General features: G+C 35.7%; 1 long non-coding RNA gene across 5 annotated transcripts in view; it reads right to left on the reverse strand.

Moving 5' to 3' along the window:
• Positions 1-18,552, reverse strand: part of LOC125688616 (uncharacterized) — a 449,093-nt gene that overhangs the window by 315,415 nt on the left and 115,126 nt on the right. For all 5 annotated transcript variants that reach the window (XR_007374813.1, XR_007374812.1, XR_007374809.1 and 2 more), the window contains exon 3: positions 11,879-11,918. This is a non-coding gene — a long non-coding RNA (uncharacterized LOC125688616). The remainder of the gene's footprint in view (positions 1-11,878; positions 11,919-18,552) is intronic.

Below are 18,552 nucleotides of genomic sequence, written 5' to 3' on the forward strand. Positions count from 1 at the left end.
GTAGCTTGACAACTGTGAACTGATTCATGAATTTATTCTGATTACAGCTTTTCTGTAAACAAATTAAAAAAAAAAAATACCCAACAAAACCAACACACACAAAGCCCCTTAAGATACTCTTTTCTAAAAACTATCTAATTCTAGATAGGATTTATTTACTTCTAATGTCTCACAGGAGAAAAAAACAAACCAGTAAGACAATTGGCAAAAAAAATGCATATCTACTGTTTTAGCACACTTTATTTATAACGTGTTTATAGCTCAGGTCAACTCAGAGGTGCACAGAGATCCCTGTGAATCACAAAGAGGCATCTATTTTTAAAGCAACTGGAGAATACAGGAATATCTTCCATCTGGAATTGTTTTTAGAAATGCCATCTACAGGGGCAATGCAGAAACATGCAGTCAAAGAATAAACAACATCTTTATACAAGGCAATTATTTTTCCAAATGCAGTCCAATCTGTGAATGACTGGTAAACAAACGGGGTAATTGCCAGTATAAATATTTATTTGAGAACACAGGCAGCTTCAAAACAAGCAAAAGTTTGTCTCAAGAAGTTAGTGCGTGCACTCAGCAGAAGAGCATGAATGGCTCTAAGCAAATGCTCTGTAGAACTCTGCATAAAACTTTCAAATACACAGAACGTTTTAAAGACTTCAGCGTTATTAGCACAGTAAAGTTAATTAATCATCATGACTTGAGTTTTTTTCCTTAAATTCCTCCAGTGAAATTTAGTATTCGCTGTTATTAAAGCAAATAAAAGTTTAGAAAGCTACCTGATCCACATTACTTGTATTAGCAGATCTACTAATAAAGCAATAATACTCAGAGCACAGGCAGCATGACAATGGCAGTTAAATGGCAGCTACAGCCATTTGACATTTTACAAATCTTAAGCCTTAAAAAATATTTTACTATAAAATAGGGAGATCTTCAGAAATAATGAAACATTCCTAGTTTGTGCAACAACATAAAAATGACATTTTCATTAGGAAAAGTACTGAAAAAAGTGTTGAACTGTTAATTCAAGGAGAACATGGTAATGGTACTTAACTTCTTAAAGAACAATCACATTGCCTTGATTAGAAGTGATAGACACAATACTAGATATTGGCATCCTGTAATGTTCTCTCTTGTCTGAAATGACAAGAACTAGTCTATGAATAAGGAATTTTTTAATCTATATGGCATACTCTAGATCAGGTCACATGAAACAATAAGATGCACTCCAAATACAAGATAGCAGGGAGCTCTCATAGTAAATGTTACTGAAATTATCTTTTTGCTAAGGCATTGGGAACCACACAGTTTTAAAGCAGAAATGTTCAACCAGCCACTGTTTAGTCCCTGTGGTCAGTGCATGCTGACTGGCTGACAACTGTGATGTATGGTGTACCACTGCTTGGTTGTGCTTAGTAAGAGGTTTTGCCAAGACATAAAGGCATATCACTAAGGAGTCTGATACTGCAAGGTGTTGATTCTCTGGTAGTGCAGAACGTGCTGCGCCTGGCACAGTTGAGGTCAAAAAACATAATCATTTCCACAGATACTGAGGCATCTCTCCTAAATATCTTGAACACATAACTGTTGCAGAGGAATGTTTACTCACAGAATATATGTGCAGTTTTAGAGTAAACTGCCACTGGAGAGGGATACAGTTAGATAGCTAGAAATACAGTACTTCCTTTATTCTCTTCAAGGACTTGGTTAAGTACCAGATTATTCTTTTAGTCTGTCTATTCACAACACTCTTCTTTCCTGTGTGAATGAGATCCAGTTGCTATCCAGAACTTACCTACTTTTCACAGCTTTGGTCTCACTTTGAAGCTTTCTGCCTCAGGAAGAAGGGACCTGTCGTGGGTGACAGCAAAATCTGCTACCCTTTCAAAAGGAATAGGAATTTTGAAACTGGTTTTATTGTGATGAGAGACTCTGAAGTAAAGGTTGCTTACGTTTGCTACACTTGATGTTATGTGCTCTGCCTGATAAATCAGTTATTGGCTGACAGAACCTACAGCTTCTCCTTCCCTTCGAAATTAACTTCAAGTGACAAAATCTTTGCTTTCCTCAATGCAAAAAGGTTCAAACTGTGATTTGCAGTCACAAAAAACAAACACAAGTCCTCTTCAGAACTAGACAATATTTTATTGTTGACTGACTCTCACTGTGTTGTCACTGAACCTGACCTTAAAATGAATGGGCAGCACATATCAGCACCTTGCCTTGTTACAGCCTGTTCCACTTGGCATTCTGACTATTCCCAAGTGACTGATAGGAGAGAGCAATGGGTGTCCTTGGCTGAGTCTTGGCAGTGCTTAAGAATCTAAAGTAAAACTCTGCGCTAAAAACCTCATTGACTATCTTTAGCTGTTAGACTCTCTGAGCTGACAAGATATTTCCATTCAATAATGGTGTTTTTTAACAGCTGTGATATGCAACTGTAAACAGTTTGAAAAGGAACAAAAGCTTTCAGCCCTCTTAAGATACTGTGGTGGTTATTTTTAAATAGAACTCTGTGAAATTACTTGTTTTGAAGAACTGTGATGTACTTTTGATGGAAAAAGAAAAAAAAAATCTACCGACATTTCTACAACAGAAAAAAAAACAAAACACAACTAAACAAAAAAAAAAAAAAATTATGTACAAAGAGTAAACTCCTTATAATATTCATAAAATTTCTTGATTGATATTAACAATAAACATCTTCCCAAACTTAGCAGGAAAATTCTACTGCAAGTTTTCCATTAAGCAGCATGTCAAGAATATACTGTCCAAAAGTAAGAGTATAATGACATTTGCTAACTGAATTTTAATAACAAAAATATTTTGAAAGACTTAAAACACTAACCAAATCTGCAAAAAGGTTACAAGAAATGCACTAAAGCAGTAAAAGGTTTATTATCATGTTATAAAACCTTAAATCCAGTATATTTCTCCAGTATATTTCCTGTTTTAATTTATCTGCTGATCAGAAAGCCAAATAAAACCTAATTATTTTTTTTTCCAAAATATTCTTAGAAGATGAGAAAACACTGTCAGGTATGGAACAGCCTATTCCAGCACCTCACCACTCTCTCTGTAAAGAACTTTCCCCTGACATCCAACTTAAACCTTCCCTCCCTCAACTTAAAACCACTTCCCCTTGTCCTGCAGTTATCTACCCTTTCAAAGAGTTGATTCCCCTCCTGTTTTTAGGCTCCCTTTAGGTATTGAAATGCTGCAATGAGGTCACCCCGCAGCCTTCTTTTCTCCAGGCTGAACAAGCCCAGCTCCCTCAGCCTGTATCCTTAGGGGAGGTGCATCAGTCCCCTGATCTTCGTTGGCTCTCTTCTGGATCCTCTAAAACAGCTCCCTGTCTTTCTTGCACTGGGGGCTCCAGACCTGGACACAGTACTCCAGATGGGGCCTCACAAGAGCAGAGGGGGACAATCACCTCCCTGTCCCTACTGGCCACCCCTCTTCTGATGGAGCCCAGGATGCCATTTGCTTTCCAAGCTGCAAGAGCACACTGCTGGCTCATGTTAAGAATTTCATCCATCAAAACTGCCAGGTCCTCTTCTACAGGGCTGCTCTCAAGGATTGCTCCTTCCAGTCTGTATGGATGCCTGGGATTCCTCCGGCTCAAGTGCAAAACCTTGCACTTTGCTTTGTTGAACCTCTTACAAATACAAATACAGTATGTTATAACTAAGCTACTAAGCTACCACTTAGCTGTATTTATGAGCAAGTTATAAATATAAAATTCTTTGGTCTGAATAATGACTGGCCTCTGAAATCATCAGGAGTAGTAGTTTGATGACAACTGCTGTACAAGTTCAAACAACAAAGGGACACTTGTATGAATGGTCCAGAAGAGAGGAAGGACTGAGCTCACACCTGGATTCAATATGTTCATGTAGTAGAGGTTTGCATTTAATTGTAGCAGGAGTTAAGAGGATATATTTGCAAATAGCTGCTCCACTAGAAGAAAACTGTGCTGCTTTTTTAAAATCTGTATCTCAATAGTATTCTTTCACTTTAAAACTGGTTTCTGAAATATAAACAGGAGTTAATGAACCCTCACTATTCTCTATTCTAATCTTCAGTGCTAACGGAGAAGATATATTTCTCTCCCCCAGAACAGAAAGGATGGAAATGCAACTGAAAGCAGAATAATTTGACAATTAATTACTGAAAATGAATTTTCGTTCATCTAAATTACTTCCAATACATGCTGATAATCACAAAATGAAAGCTTCATGAATTTCAAATATACAGCCAACATTACTCTATTAAACTGACTGAGAATATTTATGTCAGTGAATTTTTTTTTGTGCTTTGTAGTTTTTAGACTTATGAGTATCATCTTGTACGGTACAATAGAACTATTTTACTCCAGAAATTTTTATTGAGATGAATTTATATATTTCTAGCATTTTCTAGTCTCCTGTAGCTTTCTCTAAGGCTGTGTTTACGGTATTAATTTTCAGGCCCTCTGTTGTGGAAGCAAGACACATCTAGGCACACCTTTGAACTACTTCTGAACTTATTAGCCAGTTCGATCAAATTTACCATAAGCACATTACCTACAAATCCCATGAAAACAGAAAACCAATGAGACATTAAAGGCTACTGTATTACCTTCACACTAACTGGAAAAGGCTGCAGCACAAACCCAGACCATACCACAAAATATGGCTTACTAAAAGATAGTCTTTTTTGGAGCGAACTTGTAAAGCAAAAACAGTATACCAGTAATATATATCTATGTCAGAAAAATAAGCTGACAAATATTTTTCAAGCTGTTTGTAACCTGTGTATTTGCTGTAAAATAGCAGGAATATGTGTGACCTATTCAGAATCCAATTACGTTTTGAGAAACATCCAAAGCAGCAATCAGGAGTGATCCACCCCAGAAAAGCTTGACAGGTAGGAGACTGTCAGGGAAGAAGACTAAATTATCACACTGTTACGAGCGTACACATGAAGATTTTCTCATATTTTATAAATTAATGACAAAAAAAAAAAAAAAAAAAAAAAAAAAAAACAGAAAAGACAGAATAGTAGCTAAAATGAAAAGCTTCCAAGAGATAAGAAAATACTTTTGAAGAAGGATGGATGTCTAGGAGGAATCCTGTATTTTATTCCATAGCAAATTAACACGGAAATTTTCTCCCAATATTTCCTCTTTATATTTTCACAAGTCATACGTTGATTATCTAAAAAACATTTCTATAAAAGCACACTTCTTACGACAGTTTTATCCATTATTCTGTCACACATTTTCTGTCTCACCTCCCTCCTTCTCATCTCCAGAATCTTTAAGAAGAGTTTAAATTTTCATTAAACATAAAGAAAGTAATAACAAAGTAAGAGATTTTCTGATCCACCAAGGTACATTCACAAATAACGCAAGCTCTGATTTAGATATGCATAGCTCATTCACTTGGATAGCCCTGTGTCTACAATTCCCCTACAGTGTTCCATAAAACCATTTCAGTGGCTGCACAATGACCAAGCCTAAGTAAAATGGGGTCCAGGATTTAAGGAGCATCCTAGGATACCTCACAGCAGTTCTAACACCTGAGATATGTTTACACATATCTCAGAAACAAGAGGAAATTGGCTGTGAAGTGGCTCTAAATTTATTATGTAGATACAGAAATGTGTGTTTTATAGAAACAACTAGAAGCTGAACAAGATCTTCCTGTATGTTCCTGTCTAAAATAGGTAATGTAACATGAACAGTTCAGGTCTGAATGTTTATCCAAACTTTAGAGGGAACATGAGGTTTTCTAACAGTTAATTATCATTATATATGGAGTGATACAACTTTAGAAAAAAAATAGCCACCCTATAAGCAAGACATTTACTAGTATCATATTGAGAGAACAGCATTTAGGTAAATCCTTTCTTGATAGGTTCACAGATCAGCACATTTTTTCTGAAACTTCCAGAGTGTTTGACTTTCTACAATCTTACTTATGTCAACAAAAGTTTTATGTCAATCTGAAGAAAGTTCTTAAGTTTCCTACTGATTGTTCTTAGAGACAGTCCTGTATAAAAGTTTATGCCTTTTGGATCCTGTCCTTTACAACCAAAGAACAGTCACAGAAAAACTGCTTGATGATTTTGTTTTTATTTGAAGAGATGGTACACTTCTCAGTGGTTGCGAGACTTCAAGATGGCAATTAAATGCAGAAATGTCTTAAATAGCTTTTTATGCTTTATAGCTTTATGTTTAGACAAGCAAATGTAATACGGCTCAGTAGCTCAGAAGATTGGTGTGCTTAAGTTATTATTGTTCTTCCTGAACTGCATATGAGGGGATAAATAGCACAAGAATCAATAAACACCAGTAAATAAAACTCACTATTGGTTCACAAGCTTCAGTAGATTTACTATCCAAGGAAAACAATCAATCCATGTCACTGCATGCCATGAATACCAAATTGACTTCCATGTTTTCTCAATAAAACATGAAGACATTTTTTAAACTGAGAAGGTAACTATGCTAGTGTATGTTGGCTAATATTGCAGTAAATAAAACTGGTATTTCAATTTTATTTTGGTTGCATATTATGCACTAGAGAAGCAACATACACACTCCTTCTGACAGGAAAAGGTATTTTTTTTTCAATTGTGGACAAATATAAGTAATAAGAATTGATTCATGATGAAATATAATTATTCCCCAGGAAACCCTCTACTTTGCAATGGTTCAGATAGAATAAAGAATAAATCAGAGCTGTAGAAAAGATTAAAATGTACTTTATCTTAAGGAAAAGCCTTAGAGGAAGCATTCAACAATATGACAAGCTAGTGTAATGTAAAAATACTGATAAATGGAAAGCAAAAACAAACCACAAACTTTGACTAATCAGAAAAAGACTCTCAGTCCACACATGATTTAAGTATATATTCCCATTTGGCACTAGGCAAAGAGAATATAACTGAATTTCAGTAATCATTCTCAGTACCCTTTCAGAAAAGAGTCTCTTTTGTAAGGTCAGCAACTGAAAAAATTTAAGGTAGTAAGTGGCATGCTGCCAGGAGAAAATGCTCCTAAATCAGCATACCTTTGTTATCACCTCCACTTGATAACTTTAAGAAAGCAAGCTGAGGAGTTTTCTGGATCATTTATGTTTACTTTAAATTATTTTGGAATATTTCCAATGGGGAACATACCAAATTATTTTATAAATAGAAATTCTGACTTGTTTCCGGGTTATTCTAATGTAGAACTGATTCCAGAAATTTAATCATTTAATACTAACACTCAATATAATTAATGTCACTCACTCTTATCGACTCTAAGTATTGATAAATCTTTTTTTTTTTTTTTTTTTAAGTGAAATCTGAGGAAACTGTCTTACAATTATACTTGCCATGTCTAGATTTATTCCTTGCTCGCCTTCCAAATGAAGGTTACAAGAACTGAAATTGAACAGTGTACTACAAAGCTCAGGTTTTCTTGCTTTGTTTTTTTTCCCAGTTCCTTGGTTGTTCATATATGTGTTGTTATAGTGTTTTAAGCACTATACACTTAAAGAAAAGATAATACATTCTGGTTACAGTTTTCCTATTGAAAAAACAGAAATCTTGTGGCACTCAAGTGCTTCCTATTATCTCTTAATAGAAATAAGCATCAGCCTTGTGAAGATTATTTCTCTTAAAAACTATCATTCCCTCTGGACACGTAAGATCTCTGACTCTCTTGCCTCTATCTTCCTTAACTCTTCATCTACAAGGTGCTATCCTTATCCTAATAAAGTCAGTGGTAACTTTGCCATTGACCTCAAAGAGGTCAGGATTTTTCTTCTCATATTCCTTTTAAGAGAATTATTACACAGCCTCCAACCAGAACGTTCTCAATCTTTCCACCACTTCAGACTCACTAATCTTTTTCTCCATCAATCACAAACAGCAAAGCTCTATCACATACAGTATCAAAGCAAAAAACCAAAACAAGACAGAGAGAAAGAAGCCACTTCCTAAGGAAATCTCATCTTCATTTTCTTTTCATATGTGTTCCTTCACAAACACCATAAAGGAACAATGGAAGAACAATCACAATCAAGAAATAAAAGCGCTACAGCGACATCTATTCTTCATATTACTGTACTTGTTAACCACTCAAAAGTCGGATGTGCTGTGTTTTCCTGTGAACAACCAACAACCTCAGCTTAATCTTTTCTGAATTCTTGGCTTAAGCTTTGGGGATTTTTATGTTTTATTTTCTATTTTGCTTTCTATATTAACTTGCCTGATGCGTGATTCCCAGCAAAATTGCCACATACCTATGAATATGTTTGTTTTCTTTGGAGAACAGTAATTGTTCCTTCCACTATTTGTATGAAGTCATGAATCAACAGACACTGCCTGACAAACTTGTTGAGACAAATGCTGTTTTACAGAGCAAGTTAAAGACAAACATCCCTATTGTTCCTGATTTATTGTCAAGCCAGAAGAAAAATGTTCTATTCAAAAGTCAGTGATTTACACCATCTTCAATAATCCTCCTCTTTTATATGAAACAACTGTAATTTGGAATGTCTATGCATTTAAAAAAAAAAAAGTGCACTGACATGACAAATGTCAAGATTTTCCCAAGAAGAGTATAAACTAGTGCTTTTAGTTGCTTCCATTTCTCACCAAGAGGTGATAAGAACAATGTTTTGACTTGGTTTGTTGTCTAGTTCCTTGAAAAGCTGTTCTTGTTCTCATTTAGATGACAAATGAATTTTGGATAATTCATTCCTAGATGTTATAGGAAGCTGAAAGTCTTGACCTCACCTTGTGTATTACAGATAATTCAGTAAAAGGTATAGCTTAGTACAGGGTGCCAGAGTAGAAATTTTAATTCATTATACAGGAAGGCACGCTTCTGCCCAGACATGTTCCTCTTGACTCCAGCTTTCTCTCTCAGTCCTAAACAGAAATAGTAACTATTCCTAGACAATGACTCTTTGGCTCATGATAACAATGTACTTCTTAGAAATTTTATCTGGACTACACTGCACCACAACTATGAGGATCCTACAACAAAAATAAAATAGACCTTCAAAGGTGGAAAAAAATATATCAATCAGTTCTATGCGATGGAGTTCATCTGACACTGGCATCTCGCCACAGCCTAGAAGTAGATACCAAAACGCAATAGAGTAAAGGCAAAAGGCAGAGCCCTTCCAGGTTATCCTAATGTCACTTTATACTGCTTTTAATTTAGTTCCCATGAATTTTCTTCAGCCTCTTCATTTTCACCCTTGCATTTGTCCCACTAGAATGCAACAATTCTTGATGCCTTTGCCCTACTAGAAGCCATGACAAAGTTAAGTAAGTTCAGCACAATTAGTGATGTGGAGCTAGCCCTGCAACAGCTACCTAAATACCACCTGCAAACTCTGTAACAAAGTTCAACAGGAGTAACTGTTCATACAGAGGAGAGATTTCCATTTAAAAAAAAAAGAAAAAAGAGAGAGAGAATTACAATTCCCAGTCTTGATCCTCTCCTACATTTTAATGCCAGAACAATTCAATCAGGTCAGAACTTGCAGTATTAAAGATGCTTACAAGCAGCAGTATGCTTTATTTTCATGTGAGAAGCGCTCAGATGTACAATCTTTTTCTTCTCTTATTTTTACTCTCCATTTACAGCTGTGAAACTTTCCACAGTTAACAAAAACTAATGCAAAGGATACTTTTGCTTCAGAGGAATCAGAGTCCCTCTTTACCAAAGAGCTTCTATAAAATTGCAAAGGCCTCATAACAATCTCGCATCAGCCTACGCAACTCCCAGCTCTCAATTTGACTTAGGCTTTTAAAATATTTGCCCTCTGGAATCTATATGATTTGACCTCAAGGTTTCCTGACCTGAGTTAGTTTATATCAGAGTAAGTGAAATATTTTTAATCCTTTTATAGGAAACATCCCAGGAACTAATTGTTACTGTTTTGCTGAGATGCTTTAAGACACTTGAATGCAAAATGTTGGGAGCCAGTAGACTGCATTTGTGGAGGTTTAAAATGCACCCAAACCTACTGAGAGATTTACAGCAAAATCTTTTTTGTTGCTGTTTGGCTTTTTTTTTTTTTTTTTTTTTTAATGGCACTGGAACTGCTGCAGGAACATACTGTAACTGTCAATTACAAACCTCTGACACAAGATTTAACCTCCTACACAAATACACAATGCAACTGGTGTTTCTTCAGACAAGACATAACTATTCAGCTAGAAAGAGAAAAACATTTGGTATCTTAATTGCTTTCTGTACAAACTGTTTAATTAAAGTTTTGTCCTGTAATTTCATAATGAAAACAGAATTATTTGTAACCTTCCTCCTCTCAAAAACAAAAAACAAAAACCCCCAAAAGATCAAAAGAGGAATCAATGAAATAGGGAGGGAGGAGAGAAAACAACATTTTAATGTATTTTTTCATTCTTGATGACATTCAACTACAACTTCTGTCTAGCCTGTTCTGGAAAAAGCATGATAACAAAGTTGCAACTATTCTTCTTCTAAGATGTAGCACAAATACCTAAGGCCATGAAATCTCTCAGTACAATTTGTAAATTCTCCTCACCTCTCATCAGTTGGTGCATTCAAAATAGAATTCAAGATCTGAAATTCACAGTCACCTTTCAGACATGCAAACAGCACAGAAGCACCAGCAGAACTACCAAAGCAGGGTCAGAGTGTTGCAAAACCCAGGTTAGCTGAGAACTATAAGAATATCGTCACAGCACACAACGTGTTTAAGATGGGCATCTTAAACATATCAGCAACTTGGAGACATCCAAGCCTCTACTGCCGTATGAATGCAATACAAATTGTAGACTGCAGTCACTGTTGAGATGTTATGGTAGAATCTGACAGTTTTAACAAACATCTCCAGGGTGAAAGAGGCAAGCATTTTTCAAAAACACCTTATGCAGATACATTCTCTCATTCATCATATTTTCTAAAATGTAAGGTCTAATTCCACCACAATGAAGGCAGCTGCAAGAACTCCACTGACTTACCTGAAAGACCACTTTATTCTTGCCTCTGCTATTAAGCACTTCAAAATACAGTCTACTTAACTATTTTCAGACTGCCATGCACATTTGATTTTTATAACTTCAGCAACTCCAATGTGAACAGGCAGATTGTTTTTAGCTAGCTACACCAGTTGCCAAAGAATCATATTAACACTCTCATTTCAGGTGTAAAGGGAACAAAATGGTGAAATCCACATTGCAGTGAGAAGAGAACAAAATGAATTGAACTGACTTGTGTCCCCTTTAAAAATCATCAGTGGGCAATAATCAGTTTTATTGGTATGAAACTGGAACCACAATTTCAAAGCTAAGTGGTAAGCACTCATACAACTGTAGCATAACCATATGTGAGTTCAAACAAATTGTGCTGGTTACAAGAATAAACCTCATATTTTACTGTTTAGAAAATATTAATTTTTTTTCCTCAAGGAATTTTCCTTGAATGGTAACAATTTTGTTACCATTAAAAGGAAAAAAAAAAAAAAAAGTAGTATGATGTCATTTTAAATGGAAACCTTTAGGTTCACTTTGACTTCTTATTACACCTGAAGAGCAATATCACAAAAACTGTAAAAGTAATTGCTTAGCTAGATTTACTGTTCATCATGTATTTCGCTACATATATTTTTTATATCTGTAAGTTAAAATATCAAAAACATGGTGATCTCTTTGCATGAGATCTAATGTTGGTGAAATTGGAGAGGACAAAACAGATATATCTTTTTAATTGAATCTTCTCCTCCTTAATAACTTGCTAAAGCCTTGTTGGTTGAGAAATACAAAAAAAAAATCTTACACTACACCATCTTTCAAACAGTAATAAAGTATTTAATAGTATTTTCCTTCTCAAACTTACTGTGTCAGTAGTGCATCACAGAGCAGGCTCAGCAGAAGACCTAAAAAAAAAAAAAAAAATTAGATTTATTGACAACATGTAATAAACTTAAAACCTAGAGCAAAAGTAAGGGAATGCATAGATGAAAGGAGATTTATAAAATTGCCTAATTTTTTAAATACATCTAAATAAAAACATAATTAATTCTTCAACGAACAATCACATTTTTTCAAATAGCTATTAACACTCCTGATTTTTCATGGAGGAAAAAAAAAAAGCAAAAAAAACCCAGGAGAACCAAAAAACAGAAATCTAGAACAGTATTGCATGGGAAACAAGTGAGATGAGATTAGGGTCTAATACTGAAGAAATTCTAAATGCAGCTATTTTTCACATGGACAATATTTTCATGACTGAGAAAGTCTACTGTGCCATAACACTTCTCCATGGCATGGTTTTGCTCAAAAAATGGCTAGAACACTTCAACAACACATCTACAAGCAGAAAAATACTCAACCATTACTGAAGAAATTCTACGGTTCTGTGAGGTTTGTAATGACTGGGGGTATAGCATGAGGAGCTTGGCCTATTGAAGACGACCATCAAAAAATCTATTGAATTTTGATCAAAATTAGTAACAGTAGGTCAAAAAACTGCCACAGTACTATGATGTGCTGGAAACCTGCATTCCTTGCCATTGCTCTGAATTCTCTCTGACCTTCTGTAGGAAGTCTGAAGATTAAACTAGACCATGCCAAGTCATTCCAAGTTATTTAGCTTGATACAAGAAGTGGTAGAGGAAACAGTGAATTATGCATTAATATGCTCAGGGCAACATTCCCAGAGAAACTAACGCATAAAAAAATGAAAAAGGCAAGTACTGCATACAAATTAAGTCTCAACAAATAATTTACACAAATAAAAACACTAAAGGTCACAGAGGATGAGCTTTTCACTTTTTTATCTATCAGCTTTATATGTATATAAGAATAAGAATTCTACTTATTCTCTGAATAAGAAGAGTGGAAGATACACATTGGTAGGCAAAGTTGATACTTAAAAAGTATCAAGATGAACTTAAAACAAGAGTAAATTAGTTTTTAACTTGGAAAGAAAGGACAAAATTGGTGACAGAGCCCAATGTCCAATTCATGATGATGTCTCAGTGGGATCTAAGATCATCACAGCTGAACAGACATACGCCATGGCAGAGGGCAAGCTATGTAGCTTAAACACATGGGTGCCTGCTCTGAAAAAGGTACCTGTGTCAAAACACATCAAGGGAACACAATGCCACTTCATTGCTTTCAGTCTTCCAATGCTAAGATTCAAACATTTAGTCGTCAAAAAAGAGAAGGCTCCTGGGAGATCTCATTGTGGCCTTCCAGTACTTAAATGGAGATTACAAGCAGGAGGGAGATCAACTTTTTACATGGCCTGATAGAGAAGACCATGGTCTGAAGAGAGGATGGATGTGAACTAAAATAAGGGAGATTCAGATCAGCTTTTGGGAGGAAATTTTTTCCTTCAAAGGGTAGTGAGGCCCTGGCACAGCTGCCCAGAGAAGCTGTGGTGCCCCATCCCTGCAGGCACTCAAGATCATGTTGGATGGGACCCTGGGCAGTCTGATCACAGGGGGCAGCCCTACACACGGCTGGGGGTTGGAACTGGGTGGTCCTTAAGGTCCTTTCCAACCCAAACCATTCTATAATTCTGTGGTCAACATTTCTGCATTAAGCACTGCTTCATGCATGGAGGCATTTGCAGAGAAAAGAGGGGAATTTGGTCTTCTGGATAGTAACTCTCTGCTAAGTAGTGTTCGTATCTTCAGAAACTGCAAGTTATTTATGATCAGATGTTGATAATGAAAATGTAGATGCCTAAAATAATGACTAACTCACAATCACTTGCAGAAAAAGAGGAAGCCTGTTAATCACCTTAGAATAATAAAACCGTTACCATAAAAATACTTAACAGTGAGACTACAAATCTAATAGCCTTCACTCTATTCACGAGGGACTTGCACTTAACAGAGCAAGCTAAGACTTTGCTTAGGATTTTATTGTTGTGGAAAGTGGTAGGACATTTTCAGTAAGCTCACAGGGCTATGGAATAGAGTTTGTCATCACATTCATAGTAATTTGCACCACAAAAAACTTAATCTAGGTTTAACTGAGATACTGAAATTAAACAACTGGCAAAGTGACTTCCTACTGTAGTCTCAGCTTCTCTGTAACAAAAGTGTAAGTTAAATAATGGTTGCTTCTGAAAAAACACCACTTATGGTCAACCCAGAAAAATACTAGTGACTTCCAGCTATACATACCTGTACGGAGAAAAAGACATGATAATGGAAACACTCCTTTATCATATTCTATGCTTTGCTTCAGTTTATACACAGTATGAGAGAATGGGGCTTACAACGATCATCAAGGGGGATATGCGGTGCTAAGTCAACGACATGATGAGACAGGGATGCGTCAAACATCCCAGTGTTTAGAAAATTAGTAACCACAATATCAGTAGCAGTCAGAAAAACTAGATGGCTTCAGAGAAAATAAAAAAATATAAACTGTTTGTAAAATTATTATTCTTTTCTCAACTTATTAGCATATGCATATACTGAAAACATATAAACACTCCCACCATCTTAAATTTTTCACATCAGATCAAATGACCACTATGTGAATCCTTGATGTTTAATTCTGTTACGAATGTATCATTCTTTTGCAGATTAGCATCTATATTAGCCACACAGGCTTAAAAATTAGTCAGAGTAGCTAAACTGATCATTATTTTATTAGCCAAGCTTACTTTTGTCAATCTACGCTGTTGTGACTAGCTCGGGTTCCAATTTAGCAGCTAAAGATCCCATTGTCTATAGTGGTGGATCAAAGGTCAGACTTACTCCAACCATGTGGAGCCTAATGATAGCTAAGGGAGACCCATGATGGATATAAAAATAGAACTAAAGATAAAGGCTTTAATCACAAATGACAAATTACATTTTTGATGTGTCAAGTTCAATATTAATTATTTTCAGCTGCTCTGCTTTTTCTTTTGTCTTAAGGAAACTACAGCAATCTGCTGACATGCATGGAAAAGTTCAGGTGCAAAATGACCTCAGTTCAGTTTACAGATTTACAGGAAACCATATACTATCCTTGGAGCATTTAAATACTGCAGCCCCTGGAAGTACTGTGGCCTGTAAAAACATAAATCAGGAGAAAATAGTGCCTTTTTCCCAATTTTAGAATGAACTAAATCTTCTAATTTTGTTGTGTTTTACGGACTTACATAAAACAAACAGAAAGCAAACAACAGATTTCTGCCCAAAGAAAATCAGCAACTGTCTGCAGAAAGATTTCTAGTAAAATAACTTTGCCATAAATCAATAACATGAAAGAAATAGTCATCTCTTTTCAAATTTTCCAGCTATGATGCTCCTTCAATGTCAGTCTGGGTCATCCATCCTCTAACAAAAAAGAGTAATTACGCTTTATGCGTTTTGCCCCTTCATAACTCCACTGCTTTCCCCAGTATTTTGGAAAATATTTTTTATTTATGGTAGAAAGCAATTAGGCTGCAAAAATTAATACATCCAGAAATTCTCTGAAGAAGAAGAGGAAAAATGAGTAAACTGCATTGAAGTTTAAAAGGAAACCAAGGTATACAACGTGACAAATACCAACCTAACCATTTCTCTTTCTTTACCTTTGAACTAAACTTTAAATACTTTCAGATCATTTAATAGAAGTATCAATGATATTTAATCTGTTGACTATATACGATAATTGAGCTAGTAGCAAAAAAAAAAAAAAAAAAAAAAAAAAAAAACAACCTAGGGAACAACCGTGGGGGAGTTTAAATATTCAGTCATACATACCGTCAATAAAACAAAACAAACACAAAAGGCAGAGTGGTCAAAAATGTTCTATGAACATGCTCTTAAATGATAACTGCATGTGATTCTTAGTCTGGGTTCTCTTACCTAAAATATCTTACAGTTCACAGTTTTTCCTGACTACTGAAGACAGTAATGGTATGAAATAGAAGTACTCAAGATACTAACAGAGTCCTAAACTTAAAGCTAGGTAAGAGGTCATAAATTCTCAAAAATTAATTTGAATATAATTAATTAGAAACAGCTCACGATGCCACTTTGTAGCATCAAATGATACCACAAAGTCTGTAGCAAATTTGAAGAAGAATTACAGAAGGCTTTGTGCTCAGATAAGAACTTGGCAAAGTAATACAATCGAGAACTCTGAGAGAAGGTATGGGATAATGTCTAAGTTGTGACAGATTTACCACTAAAGCAGCTACACACATTAACTCTTCTACTATTGTGAAAGCCATCAAGTGCTTGGGAATAGACCAAAACAAAGACTTGTCCTGTTGACACATGGTCAAAATGAGACAAATAAAATGGACAAGCAGGCAGGTGTGAAACATTTATTTTCTTCCACTAAAAAGGTATTTCTGGAGAGAATAAAGCATTTCATAAAGTGGAAGAAAAACGTAGTGGGTTGACTGGGCTTCTATGTCACTGGAGGGAATCATTTCAATCCGTCATCTCAACCAATAGGTTCCAGAACCAAATGCAGGCGGCACAGATGAAAAAAAGGCTGAAAACAGATTTGTTGAAACACCTCTTAGGCATTAAGCAGAAAGACTGAGTTAAACTTTCTACTTTCGCAGTTAACAAGGTGGTAGACAGAGAAAGGAAGGATTTGTAGCACGCCTAGGAGGATGAAAGAAGCTTGCACCACAGGATCATCACCAGCTGAAATCTATCCTTGTTATCAAATACAGTGTGACAATCCCAGACTGCAAAATGTTCTTGCAGAAGAACAGGGAGGAACTCAGGGTCTCCAAGAGTGCTGCAGCACAAGACTGTTTTATAAAACAGTTACACATACGATACTGTGTTTATGTTTTTTGCTAGTCGGTGGTTTTTTGATCCGTTTCATAAAATACACATAAGAGAAAAAAAAAAAGATTATTGAGTAGCAGGGAATTCAATGAAATTTATTTTGGTTTCTAGCTGGGGCTACAGCCCACTACTTATTTGTTACTCTTGCAAATTGAAGCCTCATCCTCTTTTTGTCAATAAAGCCCTGATCAACAGGGAAAAGAAACAGAAGAGATGCACTGGCTGGACTAACTGAACTAGTCTCTTTTGCTGACTGATTCCACTACTGACCTGGGAGAAAACCATAGGCATTACTATGTGATAAGGCTATAAATTCCTCCTTCAGCTGTATTCAGGAGCAATCACATTAGATTAAATTATCTTTCTCTCACCATTACCTGACTAATGCTCATGAAGACGGTGTTTAGAATTATAAACTGAATATAAATGAGTCATCACGCTTTATTGCATTGATGTGTGCATGTTTTCAGAGAGTGACCTTTGGACTGACCTGCCAGAGGTATAGCCAAGCCATCATTCCCTGACAGGCTTTTTACTGAGGGAGAAAAAATCTTCATAATAACACAGAGGAATTTACTAATCTGACATCTAGTTTAGCAGATTAATCTTGGATTTTCTTTGATCATGACTGGCAACAATGTGCAGCAAGTCAAACCAATCAACAATTATTAATTAAGAGAACAATGAAAAGCAGAGGCTATTTAGTTATGAATGGCACACACTGACTGAATATTATGAGTTCCCAGATAAAAGCAGCATTTCCTAAGTGACGCAGATCAGAACTAGATAAGCTTCAAGATAGTTTTACAATGTAACAGTGAAGTCTGAAAGAATGTTACCGCAGTCCAGAAAGGGGGTGGAAGGGGGGAAGAGAAAATGAAGCTCTAACATTGCCTTCAGCACTTCAGCCAACCAAGGCATTCCGCTAAGATTCATGCAAGTAGGTGTATAAATGTTGGCACAAGCCCTACAGTAGATACTTGTGCATTGCTGGAAAACACACACCAATGTTTGAAAATTCTCAAAGGCCCCATGAACAAAAACTGAAGAACAATGACCTAGTTAATCTGTCTCAGCTTTTCGTAACATTAAGTGGTACAGTACTGCTCACACAATACAAAGACATGTCAAATGCATAGGCCCAGTTGCTCAGCTGGTGCAGTCTCATTTGTATACTGCAATCAGGGAAATTATATTTCTTTATGCAACTATGAATGTGACTTCAGATATTCCAATACAGAGTTTTCTGATTCTTGCATTATGTAATACGTAAAGTTGAGAATTTTGTCAGGAACTTGCTGCTCTTACAAAAGTAGACTGAATGAATACCTGGCTCTACCCTTGTGATTGTGAACCAGGACTATGCTGCTACCTGTGTAACATTATAAAGAATGACTAAGCTTTAATTATTCTGGGAAACGCAGTAAATATAAAACAAAGCAAAATGCTTAAGGCCATTTTGTTTTAATAGAAAAAGTTTAAGGAAGTAACAGGCGTGTACCAGCTTAAAACTTTATTACTTAAATAATTGCATAATTATACACTGGGAAAATCGGTTGATACAAAAAAAAAATACTCTTTAATGTTTGCAGTTTCTTGTGTTCCAATACTGAATATAATTCTTTATGGCCAAATTGAAGCAGATCTTGTTAAAAAAAAAAAAAACAAAAAAAAAACCACCACTCAAGAAAGCTCCTTATTACAGCATTTGAAGTTTTTCTCAAAGTTGCTTGTCAGCAGAGTGCAGAAGTGACTGGTG

The sequence above is a fragment of the Lagopus muta genome, chromosome 2, assembly GCF_023343835.1.
Source record: "Lagopus muta isolate bLagMut1 chromosome 2, bLagMut1 primary, whole genome shotgun sequence".
Classification (NCBI taxonomy): Eukaryota; Metazoa; Chordata; class Aves; order Galliformes; family Phasianidae; genus Lagopus; species Lagopus muta.